Genomic DNA, 19,414 nt, shown 5'->3' on the forward strand with positions numbered 1-19,414 from the left:
TCTTCTCTTGGGTGGTACCTGCTATGGATTAAACCATCAAAACATTTGTTAATGGTTCTCAAGTTTCACACAAACCAAACCACTGCATCCAGACAGAGACCAACTATTGTAGCAGGACCATATCTCAGCTGAGAGGTCTTGGGGAGGTTTCACACCTGGATTTTTGGTTTGGATCAAATGATAAATCCTTACAGATCAAAGTGAAAAGATGCAAAAGGGTCCTAAATGTCATTCTATATCCCATTATGAGAACCATGAGAGCATCCATCCTGAGAAGCTTTAAATATGTACTGTAATGTACTGTGTTCATCCATCTGATGGGTACCGTAATTCTCAGTGCAAACCAGCTCCTCACTTTCACCCCCTCCGTCCCAAACCCCTCCTGTCTCCTGTCGTGGAGCCTCATTCCAGTTGATCACTGGTTGTAAAAGTGTGAGAAAGTCATACAACAAAACTTCTCATATGAAAAATTATCTCCTGAATGGGGGGCCAGAGGGCCTGATAGATTTATATTGACACTTCACACATTCCATGACAAATTGGCTGTTTCTGCGTTGTTGCCAAAAACCTGCTGGTTACCTAGGCGATGACATTAAACTGCTCTTAGCATGTGATAAAGTCAAATAAAGATGACGCACTATACACGCAGACTATATTTACGAAATGGAAAGTAAAATGTCAAGCATGTCAAAAGAAAGCTGTTGTAAACTGTGGTTATGGAGACTATAATGAATCCTTGCCCAAACCCAACGGTCTCTTTGTTCCAACCCCCACAACCCCACCACCACCCCCCACCCGGCCCTCGCTAAGTGAATATTATGGGTCTGAGTAAAAAGAAAATGAGAGCGAATCTTTTTGTGTATCACTCAGCCCTGTATGTGTTTTGCACAGGGGCCTCAAAAAAGCTCAAGGAAAAGAAAAGGCAGGGTCACGACAACTATGTGGTGCAATGGGGGTGTGAACTGGCAAGAGCTCTTGGCATGGTCACAATGAATGGTTGGATGGCAGTGCCCAGAACCCTCCTAACAGAGACAGAAGCTGCTTGGGGTCTAAATCAGTGCCACGGCATGGTGGGGCCACAGAGGAAGAAGGGAGGGAGACGAGATCAGAAGCAGAGGGGAAAATTGAGACAGATTTTCTTGCAGGTGTTGAGATAATAGATGGGCAAATGATCTAATTGTTAGGGCATTTTAGGGGAGGGGGGGTGGGGAGGGTGTTGAAGTGGGGGGGGGGCTTAGATGGGGTTGGGGTGGAGGTGGAGGATCAGACATCACACAGAAGCAGAATTTGAATTACAAAGACGCGCAACTTGACATATGCAAACCTGAAAACCATGGCAGACACAGGAAGGGTCTCGTTTCTGCGACTCATTATTGTATCACTTTGTCACAGAGAAGGCCTCGTGTGCACCGGCCAGTCGCACACCCAGTATCTCAGACCAAAAGCTGGTTTATACTGGTACTTCGGGTCTATGTGGTAGCCTGTGCAAGCATCACATCTCTGCTTGAGCATGTGTGCTGAGGCGTCTGCGTTGCTCTGTGATTTCCCCACCAAAAACATGGTCGGTGGCGGGGTTTTGTCTGACTTCTTTGTGTTCTTCTAACAACGACAACTGAGTAGATGATTTTGGAGTTGGATCAAATAAATCTTGAACTGTAGTTCGTTTTTTTAGTTAAATGCCAAAAAGAAACAGAAAGTGACAAGTTTTGTGCTGAATCACTCAAGGCCAGGTGAGATGTAGATGATGAAATGTGTCTTTGGGGGGACGAGGGGTGAAGTTATCTGAACGCATCGTGATTCATTTTGTTCAAACTTGATTTGATAAAGTAGCAGACTTGTCCTATTGCCATGATATCACGAAATATCCCGCTTAATTTGGTGTCCTGCAAACTTTAAGCTAGAGTCCCTCAGTTTCTCAGTGAAATGTCCTGACAACTGTTGCAGAATGGCTGCACAACTGCACCAAGTGCACCTCCTGATGATCGCCTCACTGATGAACTTTACCCTTTTATTCAATTCAGTGTTTAAATATTTTAAACTTTTAATATAGAGAACAATCACAAATTCAGGAATTATTTCACCATTTTGTTTTATGGCCAAATGAGAGCCGATGCACCGACACACTGAACGTCATAAACGCTGTACAGCAGGCTACCTGATAAACACCAACATTTTATCATTGTTAGCATGTTAGCACACTAGCGTGCATTTACCCCAAAACAGTGTCACGGTGCCACAGTTTCTGCTTCACACGGCAGGACTTGTTATGAATAGCTACTGTATATAATGTGAGAGGCTTTAATGAGGAAGTTATACAAATCTTTTTTCAGTTGCACATTGGCAGGATTATTAAAATAAGCCCCCCTTTCTTTTTTTGCTCATATTTCATTTGGACACCCTAAATACTAAATCACCTCTACGCATACAAAACTCATTCAGCGGTGTATCAGTACATACAGTAAACATATTTAATCACATCCTAATCAACAAGCTCCACAAATTATTCAGAAACGCAGCTATCGCCCTATCCATATTCTCTGGTGAGAGCAGCTCGGATATATTTGGAACATCACACTTTTAAGAGCGTGAGCTTCAACTCCCCTGGGTCATTTTCTGCTCTGGTCTTAATTGAGAGTGTTCTGGAAAAATCATTACTATATTAATGATTTAACACAAAGTAACTACCTGCGTTTTCCAGGAGGAAAGGGAGATTTGCTTCGAATCAATACCCATGCACGCTCATTATACGGGGGGTAAAGTTATAGTAATTAGGCAGACACCAATAACTTTTTAATGATCTTTGTTTTTAATTGCATATTATCGGGTTGCACAGTCTGTGTGTTTATAACCAAATATAAGATAATGGTGAAGGGAAAAATAGATTAAAGAGTGGAGGCACCTGCAAGGTTTTCACAACAAAAGCACTAAGCAAGTCTGCAGCATGTACGGGAGAGGATGAACGCTTCCAGTAATGCGCTGATAATGGCACACTGGGGTTTGGAAATATTTGTGAAATAACACTTCCCTCCTGCTGGCAATTAGGATGAGGATGTGAAAGGACTTTTGTAAAAAAAAAAAAAAAAAAAAAACAGGTCGTGAGGAAGTTCCACAGAACACCTTAATGTCTGAGTTTAATCCTAGAATGTTACAATTGTAAAAAGAATTAACTTGCTGGAGCAGTTTAAAGAATTAACACTCTTATACAATGTTTTCCTTGTGTCAACACAGGCCTACAAAAATTTACTTGGATTGAAATCATTGAAAATAAGCAAATAATAACATAAATGAATATGACGATAAAATGTAAAAGCAATGGGAAACCATCTGTTTGCTCTTAAAGGGGAAGTGGTCTACTGAAAGTAGCAGAGGGGTGCGCGTCAAAGAGTAAGGAGGGAGGGAGCAGGGTTAATGTGGTGATAGAAAGAGCCCAGGAATGCCAGCCTGGCAATCCAGGACTGCTCTGAATAAGTGAGTCAGCCAACAGATTTTTTTTTTCTTTCTTCTGCAGCATGATGCCCGCGCCCTCCTCCCCTCCCCAGCCGGTTCAACGTGGCCCACTCCCAGAAACACCTCGGCAGATTGTCAGTTCAATGACTCCCCTGTCAGGTGATTATCTAGCAACTTTAATGTAATCTTCCATTCACACTTACCATATTTCAATTACCACCACCGTTGTGAAAAAAGCTGCATATTCAACTCAGCAATCGCCCCGCTGCCGCCGCCTCAACAATGTCAACTGTAAAAGAATGCCAGCTGAAGGCAATTACGCATGTTTTCAGAGCCAATTATGATCACTCTCACGGCGGCAGTTATGCCACGAGCTAGGGAGTGTTCAGAAATTTTCAATTTAATTACAATATGCTCATGGTAGGATTCAGCATGGCACCCCCCACTCCCAGACCTGCTATTTCGGCATCCACAGAGGGAGCCATTAAGGCAGATAGGAGAAGATTATGGCCTCTCTCAAGGGCCACAGTGGGAGCATGGAGAGGGTCTCAGCAGTACGCCGTAGATGGCATCCACTCATCCTCTCTGCGTGATCACAGCTGGCAGGGCTGCGTCCAAGCTAGAGAGGCAGCCTGGTTAGCTCATTTTCCAGTTTGGACTATGCCTGCAGAGGGAGCATAAACTCACACTTTCCCACAGCAGGCCGCAGACTGAGAGAAGCTACAGAGGGATCAAAGTCTGCTCTGCAGGGCTTCACTCCTCCGCTTTTCTAAGATGCAGACTTGACATCATTCCCTCTGAAATGTTTAGGCAAATGATTCGTTTTAAAGGTTTTTGTTACACGTTGTTAAACCAAATTTAAAAAAAAAAGGTTTAATCGTTGAATCAATTGATAATTGCTTCCACTGATTCAAGAAGAAGATGCTGAAGTCATTTTTGGATATTAATCTTTTTTTCCTTGAATGTAAATTTATTCGTAGTAACTTGTTGACTGAACTTTATCCTTTGACAGCTATTTATTTATTTCATCCTCTCTGTTCAGTGACACATTGACAATTCACTCCAGCAAGTTGTTCTTCCCCTTCATTGGCTCTGAGGAGCACTGCAGCTACCACAAGACTCCTGCATTGCATGTGGAGTCATTGGCAGCATTGTTTCACCTGGAAATAGTGTTTGGGGGATTCACCCCGTTTGAAACTCCTTCCAGAAACATCCAGCAGTACCAGTTGTGTCAATACGGATACTCAGCTGGAGCCAATGGGGACCAAACCAGTAGGCTCCACCAAAGACCACTGCAATACCTTCATACCCACGATTTTATTGTCAAAATACATTTAGCTGATACTTTTCATTTCATTCAAGACTTGTAAAAGAATAAGAATGCTTGTTATGATTATTTACCGGCTGCCATCAGCTAGATTACCCAGATTTGTATCGTAGCAGCAACAGCATATTGATGTAGTTGCAGTGATGTTCTATGGTTTAGGGAAACAAATTTAAAAGCTCCATTGTTGAAATAAGAGAATGCAGGTTAGAGCTGACGCTCCCTCCTGCTCCCACATGGGATGTTTGTATCAAAGCCAGTCAGTTCTCAGGGGTAGAGGTTGACAGGAGAAGACATCGGCCCAGTCCCCGGGAGATTGGCGAACACAACACATATATTAATGCATTAAATGTGTTGACTGTGTTCAGCCCAGGGATGTAGGAGAGAGAGAAGTGTGTGGGTTGGGGTGGGGTGGTGGGGTTAGGGGAAGGATGGGGGGTGGGAGCTGTTGTAATGTATGGTGTTGTCTTGTATTGCGTATTTGGCAGCGGGGGGGGGGGGGGGGGGGGGGGGGTTGTCGGCCAGATTATAAGGCCTGTGGTGAGAGATGAGGGATGGCCGACTTGTAAACAAGTGACAAACGTCTTGGATGACAATTCCTAATCCATCATAGTCCTGTCAGCGGTGACCGGTGGGGTGACGGACAGGACCCTGGAGAGGGGACAGCTGCTGCACGTCAATCCACATCATAATTTGAAAAGCTTTTCCGCATGAGCTGAAAATGCAAAAGGAAAAAAAAAAGGCAAGGAATGACACAAACTAAAGTATGCATCCACTTCCAGCTACCTCCTTCTCACTCAGCTGCCATAACTGCTGAGGACAGAAACTGTATTGGGAAGTGTATTCCACGTGGAAGTGGAACATCTGGGTTATATCCAGTGGTCAGCAGGGGGTGACTCCACTGGTTGCAAAATCCAGTCAGATAGTAGAATCATTGAAAAAATTACTCTTCTGCTCCCTTGATTTATGGCCTTTGTAAACTTTCCAAATGAGGACAGTGTGACAAAGCAGGAAATGCTTTAAGATTTGGCGACCTGATGATTGACACACTTAACCACAGCTTCACCTGTTCCTCCTGATATGGTCAAATAGTCTCCATCCATCCATCCATTTTCTTCCACTTATCCTGTTAAGGGTCGCGCGGTGGCTGGAGCCTACCCCAGCAGCCCTGAGAGACAGGTCCATCCTGGACGGGTCACCAGTCCATCTCAGGACCAACACATAGAGACAGACAACCATTCACACTCACAGTCACACCTACGGTCAATTTAGAGTATCAATCAGCCTCGTCCTCTCTTGATGTCTTTGGACTGTGGGAGGAAGCTGGAGTACCAGAGAGAACCCACGCAGGAACAGGGAGAACATGGAGACTCACACAGGAAGATCCTGTGCTCGACTCAAAACCAGAACATTCTTGCTGTGAGGTGACAACGATAACCACTGCACCACCATGCCACCCTGGTAACCCCACCCCCCCCCCCCCCCAAAAAAATGGTGACAGCAACAAGTTTCTACAATTGTCTTGGAGAAGAACTCCCTATGGCTGTTAAAAAAATGTTCATAATAGTTCATTGTCATTTCCTCAATTGTGTTGACTGTCAAGCGACCCTTGCAAAATGATTCATTTCCCTATCAGACGTTTCGTCCATTTGTCTATAGCTGTGTTTCTGATGTGCCTTCTACCTTTTGTGCATATTTTTCTTTTGTATGGAAACAGAAGAATTTTTTAAAAATTCAGAAAAAAGAGTAAATGTGCAAAAAAGGAGATGGAAACACCTAATTTGAATAAAAACTAACTCACGTCAATGACCAGCTGTCTGCGCTGCTGTCATCTTCCCAGTTATCCCCAAACTTTGCGTTCATCTCCAGACAAGCAGTAACATGGCTGATAATTGCTGGCACAAGAGAACAATTACAACTTGTGCAGCTGCAGTCGCTGGTAAACGTGCGTAGACGGCCAGAAGAATTGGCTGACCTGCTGTTTTTCCAGGTTTGTTTCTTCTTTCCAGAAGTGCACGCTCTGTGTCCTGCTTTACTCATGTCATTTCTTCTTTTAAGTCATTAATAGGTTTGCTTATAACACGCAGTATTTGTCCTCCTTGCAGTGCAAGAGCGTCAACGCACATTGACGAATGCCATCAGGCAGAGAGATTAACGTGACAGCGATGAGCTTCCTGAGCATTGTGTGAACTGATTTGATGATATGTGTGTGTGTGTGTGTGTGTGTGTGTGTGTGTGTGTGTGTGTGTGTGTGTGTGTGTGTGTGTGTGTGTGTGAAACTCTGATGCACTGTAGCTTTAAGATTATGTCTCACTATTCAGGCAGGAGCAACCCCACGGTAGTTAATGAGGTCCAATCAGACCCAAAATCTGCCCAATTATCCTCCAGTGTGATAAAATGTGATTAAATACTTGGACCAGAGGACCCGAGGACATAAAAAGAAGTAAATGTGTTCTCTTCTATTCAGCAGAGTTCTGCACCAGCTAGAACTGATTCATAAGGGTTTTTGGGTGGACCAGATAGGAAGCATTGGTATAGTCTCGCCTGCAGGATATGAAAGTGTGCATTTGTCTATCGGTGTCACTCAGAGAGAGAGATGGCCACTCCTTGGCTATATTTCTAAGATAATAAAAACAGATTTGGTGACATACCCCACACAAGCTATAAAGTTTAGATTTAAGTGAGAGAAGGCACCCAAGTTTCCTGCCTGCTGGCTCGGGGTAAGTCCTGCAGAACTCAATTTTGTCACCAGTTTCTGTCTCAGAGCGTTTGTTTGAACACTTCAGTTTATCACCGGCTTAGTGGGAAAACACTTGGAAAAGTTACGAGACATAATTAAGTTAGTTTTATAAAAAAAAATAACTTCTGAAACTTTTTTTCAGAATTTTTTTTTTTCATTCACTGAGATCTACTTTGTTCTCAGCATTAAAAACTCTTGGAACCAAAGTATTATTTACATAAATGTGGTGTTTGTTTGGACTACCCCCTGACTTTTCCCCTGAATGTGACTTTCTTTTCTTCTGACCGCATCCAAATCAAACCTTGAGAACTTTTTTTTTTTTTTCGATATATTTTATTACAAACACATTATTTGAACGTGGGCGATGCACAGAAATAGACTGTAAGGATTCCTTTTATTCTCTAAAAAGGAGTTTGTTGAAAAAGAAATGCATGCGATGACGACCTGTCATCGCATCAGCAAACAAACTTGGTAAATGGATGTTGAAAGGAACAAAACTAAAAACAATCAACAGAAAAAGACAAGATGCACATCCTCCATCTTTTTAACAGAGAGAAAATGTCGATATTTGTTTAAACCATAGAAGCGTTGTAAGTCAGGACTAACTAGTCTCAGTGTAGATATGAGAGGTATGTTAAAGCCAGGTGTAAAGAGGCCCTATGAGTATTAATCTTCTTCCTGGCTGTCGGCAGGCTGATTTAATCCCCATGTTGGGTCAAGGCCCTCATTCTTTTCCTAAAGACCTCGCTTCCCTGCCAAACCGGGATTTCCGATTGAGGGGCCTCAATAACAACTTTGATGTGGACAGCATCCTAGCGGGTGAGGAGAGAGGCGAGAGGGAAGAGGGCCACACAATGGCCTGACCTTCCTACTGCATCTGCACAGATCGCACTCTAAATGGTCACATTGATGCTGCTGCGTAGCTCTTTGCTGGGAGTCCTGATGGAGCCAACACTGGGGAACGGGACACAGCAAAGCTTGGGCACCTGCCAACAGACAGGGACAAATTGATTGAGATCAAGCCAGCTCTCATTGCACTTAACCCTTTGCACTTACCAGTTAGTTTTCCTTAAGCAATGCATAAGTAATGGAAAGGAAACAGGTTGCTCTTTAAAATACACACCAATATTACCATCACCGAGGCTTGGTTCACATTATTTATTTGCTTTTTTTTAAACTCTAATTCTCTTAAATCCAGCAATACTTCACACAATAATTGAAATTTTTGGCCTTCAGTCTTTTTGGCTCAGCTTGCAGAGACACTTGTGAGTAAATACACACTCAGAAGGGGTGGCTTGCCAAGTGCCAAAGGTATTGTCACTCTTAATGATGAAGCTAAATTAGAAATCCCTGCAATTTGCGTTTTCTTTTACTTGAACAACTTGATGAGAACAACTCGTCAAAACAATTATTTCTATGAAAGTATACGTAGCCAACACTACGTGTTACGAGTAAACGGAGAGGCTTATTTTCTTTCTGAGAGCCACAAAGTAAGCTGAGGAGATGATGTGATTCACCTTCACTGAGATGTTTGAAAACCAGAAGGCTTTATTTTAGACACTGCAGACAAATTAGTGCGTATATGTTTGCATACTTAAATGCAGGTAAAGTTTTAATTAGTGAGAAATTGAGCATTCCACTTTCTTGAAATGCCACTGCAGGGCCAAAATAGGTTGAACTTAAAGATTTTTGAGATTAAAGTCTTACATTCACAAGAAATACAAAGATTTATTGCCAAAAAAAACTCTGAAAATAGTTTTTTTTGTCGTGTAATCACAATGCTTGACTTTGCTGGATTGCCCTCTGACAGCAACAGTGCCTCAGGTACTTTGAGTGGCAAAAACAGGACATAATATACAATTCTATAATTATGGAACAAATGTTCATCTGTGCGCTCGGCTCCTCCGATAATGCTAATCTCCCTCAGTGGAGTTTAAATAAAGGCTTTAGATGAAGTGAAATGATCTTGCATTAGACCAAAAGGCTTATTCTTGAAATTGTAGGTGTTACAGTAATCGTGTCTTGTATCCACAGTTTCATCAGATGAAGTAGTAAGGTACATAATCATCAAGCTGGGACGTGCACGCTATAATAAAGTCATTTATGTTGCAACGTCTGAAGTGAAGTAGAATTGCTGAACTGCAAGTGTCATCCTTTTTGGTCGCTCCGAGCAACTGTGGCGCTTTCGCCATATGAGCACAAATAGACGAACCTCAAACTAAAACGAGTCGGACAGATTTTTCACCAGCGACGGGTCACAGGGTGACAGTTATTTTCCAAGTTTCAAATGAAATCTCAGAGAGTAGCTGAGTATTTCCTTGTAAAATCATAACATTGATCTCAAAACATATCAAGGATTTTTTTTTCTCGTAAATTTACAAACTTTAACCTCAGAGATTCTGTTTTTCTCCCCCCAGCATATCCCCCTGTCTCCCAGCTGCGTATTTAGTTTTTATGAATTTGTTTTTTGATGTTTTTTTTTATATATATCTCTGGTTATACCTTGTCATTTGGCATTAGACTGAAATGACACCCCCCCCCCCCACACACACACACACAGGCACACACACACACACACACACTCAAATGCTCTTACATTTCATCTCTCTGTCTTGCTCATACACGTAAGGTCACAAGAGTGGGAAGAATGGAGGAGCAAAAGGCAAAATGGTTTGTGTCGATTTAAGCAAGAGGGTAATAAGAGGAGGACAAAAATCAATAACAACATAAACCTGATTTAGTGCGTGTCATAAAACATAAGTAAGTGCTGCGGGATGGAGAAAACTGGAGTCTCCATTTAATCTGCTCAAAAGCGACACTGTAGATGAAGTGATGTGAAGGAGTGAGAGAGAGATAGCAAGAGAAAAAGCAGAGTGGGTTGAAGGTACAAAAAAAAAGCAGAGGGAGGACAGACTCGCCCACGAGATAGAGAGAACGATTCAATAAAATGTAAAAGACAGACACTTAATTGTCATATTAAAGACTCTCTCCGGTGCTCGGCAGAGTGGAAGGTTAGCTCCCATTCATCATCCAGCTAACAGCCACTTGAAAGAAATCACAATTAAAATCTGCTCAATATTGTCCCTGGGATGTTTTGTGGGCATTAATTTTTTCCCATTGATTCTCAACCCCCCATAAATCAGAAATGTTGCAGTGCATGTAATGTTTTATGGAGAAAGGATTATGGTGTTATGAAGCTAATGTAGCAGAACCGTCTCATTTACACACAAACCTCCCCGGCCGTCTTACAGGGGACAGAATTATTACACTATTACACAGCCTATCACAAACACAACACAGACGCTGTTTAAAAGATACGTGTAATTGGACAATACTGTAGATTTACAGCGTTTATGAACATAATAAGAGTGTGTGAAAGGAGTCCGTTTATTGCTACTACTTTCGTAAATCTAAATGAAAGATACAAGCTCAAAGGGTCAGTCCAGCAAATGTTTTTTTTAGTTTTTTTCCGGCGAGAACATCGTCTTAGTAGTACTCGCCAAGATTTTGAAATATCTGACTGATGAGCTCTTTTTAATTCTCAGCATGCAGACATCAAATGCTTCACGCCGTCAGAAACGTAGGTTTCTTGCAGTCGTGACGCAGCTCGCCACAGAAGCTGACAGCGCGTCTCCAAGCAATGTTTGACTTTAAACTGTCAGCAGCTGCTGAGGCCAACGCCAGCCTGTACTGTACATGTCCCACTGTCCCCCGACACGAATGAGTTTCTTTCCTCAAACATGTTAAAAAAAGACCAATCTGTAAAATAGCTGAAATGATGCAGTTTATATTTCTAGTTTAAGAAAAAACATTTTTTTTTTTAAATTCTATTTCAAGTCTCAGCTCTTTCCTTAACAATGAGGGTATTTTAGTTTTTTGTTGTTGTTTTTTTAAATAGAAGCGGGTACATTTTTCTGCAGATCAATTTATAGACTCTGAAGAAAATTCATCACTTTCTTTATTTCATTTTATTTAGATAAGGACCAAGTAGACGAGTCAGTGAATTGAAAGCAGAATATTTGATGAATCCAAGTGTAATATTTGAATGCAGCAGGAAGGTGATTTGTCATTGCGCTTCACAGCTGAGGGACTCATGGGTGAGCAGCTCCGTGATCCCGGCTCTGACTATCATAGCTCAATCTGAGCCGGGGAGAAGGAGACCTGGTGCCCAGGCATCAAATCATCATCACATAAACTGGTCCTGACACCAGCTAAAAAGGGAGATGGATCATGTGGCTTTGTGGTGTGACTGAAGTTTGTCCCTTGATAGACCCCTTAACTCAAAGCTAGGACACTCCTCCTCCTCCTCCTCCTCCTAACACACACACACACACACACACACACACACACACACACACACACACACGCATGTGGGCAACGCCTGTTTCCTAACAGAGGCAATTTTTGCTCTTCAGGGTTAACAACTTAACAAGGCCAAATCATAGCGAACACCTTTTGGCTCAAGTGTCCATATAGTGAGTGCGTGTGAGTGTTTGTGTGAGTGTTTGTGTTAGTTTTTGTGCGTCGCAGGAATCCAACAAACACGAATGATAAAGCAAACTCTGTCCCTGTATTTCAATATGAAGATGAAAAGCGGTAAGTCATCTTGACAGCCCTCTGCTTCCAGTGAGAACATGTAAAAATGATGTATGTAAAGAGAAATATCCATAAGTGCCCCATGGCCTGCAGCGTTTCCCATACATGACTTTTACAGAGGGAGACAACATGATGGAGGCTCCGTATGCACAGACATAAATGACAGCTTTACAGTGCGCGCATAAAAATCCCTACATAGAGAGAGCATTTACTTATATTACTGTGTTTCTACCTCTCAACTAAACTGCATCGGGGAGCTTTTGGTGCTACGACGACGAGCAGATTGGAGAATATTTGCATTTCACATGAGTGTTTTAATGTCCCGTTTTGATTCCATTTCTACGCACATATTCCACTGCATTTATCAACACAGCTGGATGGATTGTTTGACGCTCCAGCTATGTCATCGGAGGAGGTCAAGCCACTCATGACTGTAAAATGTTGCACCTCAACCAGATTTTAAAAAACTGCTCCATGTGCCAGTAATAAACTTAAACATTCGTATGACATCCTATGAATGTCCAGGAGCACGAGCAGCTACTATGAAACAGGATGAATACTTTGCTTGTACTTCAGATGGACTAAAGTGCTGCTCTACCACCTGATGAAATTATAAAGACAAGAAATGCAGGGTTTTTTTTCTGATCCTAAATATTTAAATAAAATGTTAACCAAACACAAAAATAGAACAAAAAGCGATTTACTGTACAGAATTTTAAAAAAAAGTGTAGGTATGAATGTTTCCTTTTGTTTTTCTTCCTAATGGCGTCCGCTGGGTCCCATTTATATCGTTATGATTGGAGTATCGCAGCTTTGCGTCCCGACACTACGGACGGTAATGAAATGGATGTGCCACAGCACTGAAGTGGATTTTTTGAGTATCTGTACTTCATCTGAGTATTTGATTCTTCTTTTCGCTCCATTATGTGTCAAAAAAGAGATATTGTGCTTCTGACTCACGTCGTTACTCGTTACATTTAATAGGAACCTTTGAATTTGGCTGTTGATCTTTTTGTTTTCTTCTCCCCAAAAGAAATTGGCCATAATCTGTGCGCATCACTGGAGAAAAACAATTTTATACCCGATTCCATTCACTTCGATTTGATTGAACTGCACTTCAATGCTGTTGATTTAAAGCCGTTTCTATCAATTTTGTTTAGCATCGTTGTTCTACAGGGAAGTCGTTCTGTAAAACCTTGTCGGTGCAGGTTTCTTCAGCATTTTTCACGGAGGCGGAGGGTCATTTTAAAATGACCCCATCTCCAAGAACTGTGAAGTACTATTATTAGTAAAAGGAGATGACTAAAGTGATGAATTCAGCAGGGATGATACTGATATGTCCTCAAACGCTGTGTACCAACACTACAAAATAGAACTGAAAGTAATGAAACCTGTATGATTTCTTATTTTGAAACCGCGTTTGCTTCCTCTTGCTTTGGTTTACTGGAAAAGGGAACTCATCTTTCACTGACTTCACAAACTACCATCACCAGAAACTTTGAGACCAAATTCAACCCTCGACGTGATTTCAGAAGACCGGCCTTCAGTTGTTAAACAGTGAGTAATTACCATGTATGGCTGTTTAATGTGGTAATAATTTATTGTTGTTTCAAAGCTGCATGTTACACTCGAATAAGAATTGCCAAACCCCTGCAGTATCAATCTGTTATTGCCTTTACTTTGTCCTCAGTTCTCTCAGGACTGGAGTCTATTGAGGAGCCTGAAGAAAGCTCAGGGGTAACCTAACAGACAAGCAAATCATGTGGATGTTATCAAAATAATGATATCAACATGAATAATATGATCTGAGCGACAATAAATGGCTGCTTGATAAGAGGACTTGGGATTTACAGTGTCTGCAGGGACAAACATGATAGTAGTGAAATAAATGTAGTCGAAAGCACGATGTTGTAATTCAATCTTTAGCTAAGATCTTTACGATACAGCCAGGGCTCCCGCCATCAGTTGCAGACTGCCATAGAGCGCCACATCACCCAGATAAATTCTCATGACAGTCCGCGAAATGCTCCCATAACCAGTGACACGGGATGATTTCCCGCCTCTGACAAGCCCGGGTATTGAGTATGATAACACTTACTTTGTCTTCATCCTTGGCTGGAGTATAATATCAATCCGTTTGATGATCCAACAAACCGAGTCGAGCACTTGTGTATCAATCTTCATACATCGCTGCCTAGTGTCTAACAAAGAGCCCAGAATGGGATCATTCAATCACTCCTGAGCTGCGCCGCTCGCCGTACGCTCGGCCTTCTCCACAGCTCAAGCGTTTCATTCCTTGTCAGCATCTCTCCTATTTTTCATCCCCTTCTTTCTGCTGTCTCCTTCTCTTACTTGTGAGAAGGGTGGGGGTTAAAGACAAATTACAAATGATCATATCACCGCGTGCCCATCATAACTAACTGTGTCACGGTCAAATGGAACCTGGAAAACATACAGAGGGCATATTTCCACCTACACTCATCGTCCAGGTCTTTTAACCTTTCTCATGACCCGCACACCTTCACTCTGCCTTTTCTTTTCTTTGCCTCATAAATCATCACTGCTTTTCCTTGCACTGCACAGGTTTATCTTCACTCTTCCTGTATCTGAATCCAAACTGATGCGCAAGGTTGACCTGTATTCTTTATTTGAATCTAACCGAGCATACTTTACAACCCTGAACCAAACTGGTAAAGTAATAATCTGATATTATTGGTAAAACACTTATTTTCTGTCTTGCAGTGACGTAAAAACAACAACTGGCTTTTTACAACTGTATTAAAGTGATGCATACGTACACTTTTAACTTTTTTATCGCGGACGTTTATTCTTGCAGGGTTTTCTATCTGTCGTCACTCTTGCCTATAAATACATTTGCTATAGAGCTGACCTGGTCCGGGTGATTGTACTTGCATGGATACTCCTTAATGACAAAAGATACATTCTGAAGATATTATCAGAGTACTACAGGCAGCCCTGTGTTTACTATCCTTTCCACTTTCTAAGATCTTGATTGTGACTCAACTCTACAGAGTATAAAATGTAGTATATTTAAGATGAAAGGGACAGAAGGGGGCGGCACGGTGGTGCAGTGGTTAGCACTGCCGCCTCACAGCAAGAAGGTTCCGGGTTCGAGCACGGGGTCTTTCTGTGTGGAGTCTCCATGTTCTCCCTAGACATCAAGAGGGGATGAGGCTGATTGATACTCTAAATTGACTGTAGGTGTGACTGTGACTGTGAGTGTCTGTATGGTTGTCTGTCTCTATGTGTTGGCCCTGAGACGGCGGTACCTGGCCTCTTGCCCCAAGTCACCTGGGATAGGCTCCAGCCCCCCGGATCCCTAATGGATACGTGGAATACAAAATAGATGGATGGATGGATGGATGGACAGAAGAGCCGGACTGAGAGGTGCCACTACAAATCTGTCTGCTACTTCAGCACCACAGACAGTGTCAATGATCTATCAATACACAGCATAGATATATACAAGTCTAACCCCTGATTATTTGTCTTTTTGGTGCTTACATTCAGCAGTGCAACATGCATGTCATTTTTTTACCACTGTAAATGTCTTTATAGGGATGCAAACCATCAACATCCATTAATAGATAAAGCAAAAAACACATTGTTTCAGCTGTTAACCGTACAAACAAATAAACGTGTGGAAATCCATAAACACATCAGCAACAGCGTTTAGTTCTGCATTCACCTCCCACATCAGTGCCAGGTTAAACATATATGAACCATGTGATACGAGTGACCACACACTCACCGAACTTAACTCTTACTGTACGTACATGTTACTAGAATAAATAATGACAATAATAAAAGTTACCAACTGTAGCGTATGTGAATTGTCCATTTTTTTCCCCTGCAAGGTTTCCACTAAACGTGGCTCTGCAGCAGGCTTCTGTGAAGACAACTATGAGGCTGTGCTCTCCCAATGAAATATAGCTCAATCAATAGACACTCAGCAATCAACTTTTACTTGTCAGTTTTGATTTATCCAATCATAGCTTTGGGTTGTTTTCTGATGTCTAATGTTCTGTGAAGATGGCCTTTTCATATTCTTTATTGTCTCTCCCGTTGTTGTTGTTGTTTTTTTCTTTTGCCCCCATCAACAAAAAAATGTGTCCACACTTTTGTGAAATAAAACCTCAGAGGGAGAGAAGGTGGAGGGTGGAGGTATTGGTGTGTGGGTGAGGGGGGAGCAATGAAGGAAACAACGAAATTTAACCCATTTAAAACTGTATCATTTTCTGACCATACCTCAGGGCGCTGGGTGTTTATCGGTGGGACTGGAGAAGCAGAGATCACCGGACTGGTAATTGTTTCCTCTAAATCTGCTGAGCTGAGGAACACCAAGTGCAGTTTTTCATCAGACAGAGAATGAGAGGGTAAAAGGACAATACTAAGAAAAGCAAAAATGCTTTAGTCCATCATGTTGGTTTTTATCACTTCACCTAACAAGTGAGTAAGGCCAATAGCCCTCCACACAACATAATTACAAACACAGCTTTGGCCACTGCTATGTTCACCAGAGAACTGAGCCACGTTCAAACATTTCTGGGGGTGGAGGTGGAGGTGAGAAAGAGTAAATTACATATATATATATATATGTGTATATATGTGTATATATATATATATATATGTATATATATATATATGTTAAATTTGATAAAGAGAATGCGATGTTTTGAAAAGCATCTTTGTAATAACTTCATTTGACATTTTCCTATTGAGTCAAAGCTCAGCAAAAGGGCCTGATATCTCATTTAGCTGTAAAGTGATGTGCTCTCCGCACCGCCACGAAAAGACATCAGAAAGGCGAAGTACTGCCATGTTCCACTCGGACCAATTTGTCTCCATCACTCCATTCATATAAACACTGAATGATTTAGCTAAAATTGTGCCGAGAATCTGAAGGGGGATTTTTCTTCCCCCCACTTTATTTTCATTATTCTTGTGGGTATGTTAGGGGTTTCGATTCTATGCGTGCATTTGGCTTTGAAAGTCTCAGATTTAGTGCGGTGGTATTGGCTCATTTTTCATATCCATTGTTGGCTTGTCAGGGTGTCATAGCTGTTCCACAGAGCTGTTAGATCAGTCCAAATGTATAAATCATCCAGGATCTGACACACTCATTTAATTTGGGGGGCCCTGGTGCAGCAGCGGGCCTATTAATGAAAAATCCCTGCCCTGTTTGCTGAGTGGTAACATTCAGCCATTTTTATTTTATCTTTTATTAACATGGATATTCTGTATGGATTTCCCCCAGTAGCCTGTTGGCTGCCAACCTGGAAATTTGTCATTTATCATCATATGTTCTGTTTGTCAATCCACTGAATTCTTTCACTTCCCAGAAATCACTTTGCATATGACGAAAAAGGGGCAAACTCTGAGGGCACTGGGTGGGCCAAAGCTCTCGCATTCCTCAGTGCAGCAGTGGTTCCAACCCCGGAGCCTGTGTTATTGTTTTCCATCTGTGAAATAAAGTAACAGGTACTTAATGTACCAAAAACAATTTGTACAGCAGTTTTTTTCTCCCCATCGAAGGCGTGCATGGCTCGCTGAGAGCTCCCCTTATCTCAGCAAGGCTAATCCATTTTCACACTGCGCTCCGGTGCTCTCATTTTACAGCTGAGGAGCTCTCCGGCTCCATGCTGGGCCTGAAATGGGACCCCAGTCACTGTGGCCCCTTGGAGTTTGCGTAGGTAAGTGTGCAGAACAAATGCTGAAAAGTCTTTAAAAAGTTAAAGGGACTAGTTTGGCTCTTTTTTTTTTCCCTCCCTTCACTCTTCCCGCAGGTCCTACCTGATCACTTACATTTTTCTTGCATTTCACAGTGTGAGCAGTGGCTGAGCGCCGTCACGGGAGAGTGTAAGTGAATGCAGAAAGTCAAAAGAGGTCCTTCTCTCAGCCTGTGCTGCTGTGTACTAATAACGTTTCGTTCTGCATTATAAAAATCCATTATTAAACCCGTCTGACTGATACAAAGCTATTTGTTTCAATATTTTTACAAATGCGCAAACTGTATGTCAAGTCATTTCCGCATTATGAGGTGAAAATCATTAATTAGGCGAAAGCATCATTCAACATTCATTATTTAAAATAGCAGAGACAAATCAAACGTGCAGATCACATGATAAATCGTGTTTTTCCCTCTCAAAGTCAGTGAAGTCAAAGAATCTGCCGCGCCAGAATGTGGCACAAACAAAAAGCTGGCAGGTCTGTTGCATGATAATGATATTGGAGTCCCACAGCTTCCACATGAATTACCTTCTAATGGGGGCCCTTCTGTTAGTGTGGTATCATGGGTGCTTGATTCAAGAGCAGGTTGGAAGCCCTTCCTGCGTCTTTGTTTGAGACGGCCAGTCAAGTCGAACTGGGATCGCTGTGGTTCGAAAGGTGAGAAGGAAAAAAAATCCAGTTAAATGATTAAAACCGTTATTTTCCTCTCAATATCTGTTTCTTAAAAAAGATCTGTAACTGCATAGGGTGATCTTTTATCAAAGAAAAGTGTAATTTCTATTAATTGGAAACCTTTATCACGATTAAAAAGTGCATGTTTGAGCTTCCATATTTTAAACATATATTTTGCTCCACCAAAGCACACGTTCCCAACTCACTCTGACTTTTCCGCCATGCCTCACGTTTGCGCTACGGCATCCCGACACCCGCTCACATATCACTGAAAAACTGTTTTGATTTACTTGCGATCCGTGCTCCTAACCCTTCACCATCCCAACATGCCAAGTCATTTAAGGCATCTGTGGCCTCTCTGGCCCTGCCTCAGCTAGTCCCATCAACCCCCCACTGCAGCCTACAACAGCGCATGCCCACTTGGTTGGACCAGCCGGGAGGGCAGCCGGGCCAGGACTCCCAGGACTCCCAAGCATCCAGAGCAGCTGGAAGTCACATCTTCCCATCCTGCTTCTCAGAAACACAATCAAAACAAGGAAAATCTATAATAAATCAGTCTCAGGCCCAATGTGGGAAAAGAAAAAAATGTGAGAAATCACTGCAAGGAGAACTGAAAACAATGTTTCTTTGTAAAAAAAAGAAAAAAGAAAAAAAAGAAACAGGTTGGATAAATTGGTCAGCTATGTATACGTGGGTAAAAGTGAAGCTCATCTCTTCATCGGTAAATACGGTAATGTGATTACCTGGATTGTACATTTGCAACTGTGCATAAGTGAATGCACAAGTCTGCTGCTGTGATTCACAGTTCAAACTTACTTAGCCTCATTGAGTTAACCCCTCTAACCCAAACAACGGTAATGGAGAACATGAAAAATCCCCCCTCT

At 42.1% G+C, this 19,414-nt stretch overlaps 1 long non-coding RNA gene across 1 annotated transcript in view; it reads left to right on the plus strand.

Annotated features, from left to right (window-relative positions):
• LOC147253702 (uncharacterized) overlaps window positions 1–17,636 on the plus strand; it is a 76,868-nt gene extending 59,232 nt beyond the window's left edge. The window contains exons 3-4 of the long non-coding RNA XR_015118581.1: window positions 3,509–3,606; window positions 16,382–17,636. This is a non-coding gene — a long non-coding RNA (uncharacterized LOC147253702). The remainder of the gene's footprint in view (window positions 1–3,508; window positions 3,607–16,381) is intronic.
• The last annotated feature ends 1,778 nt before the right edge of the window (window positions 17,637–19,414 follow it).

The sequence above is a fragment of the Aulostomus chinensis genome, chromosome 11, assembly GCF_037954235.1.
Source record: "Aulostomus chinensis isolate RoL2024-O1b breed Wild chromosome 11, RoL_Achi_v1.0, whole genome shotgun sequence".
NCBI classification, from domain to species: Eukaryota; Metazoa; Chordata; class Actinopteri; order Syngnathiformes; family Aulostomidae; genus Aulostomus; species Aulostomus chinensis.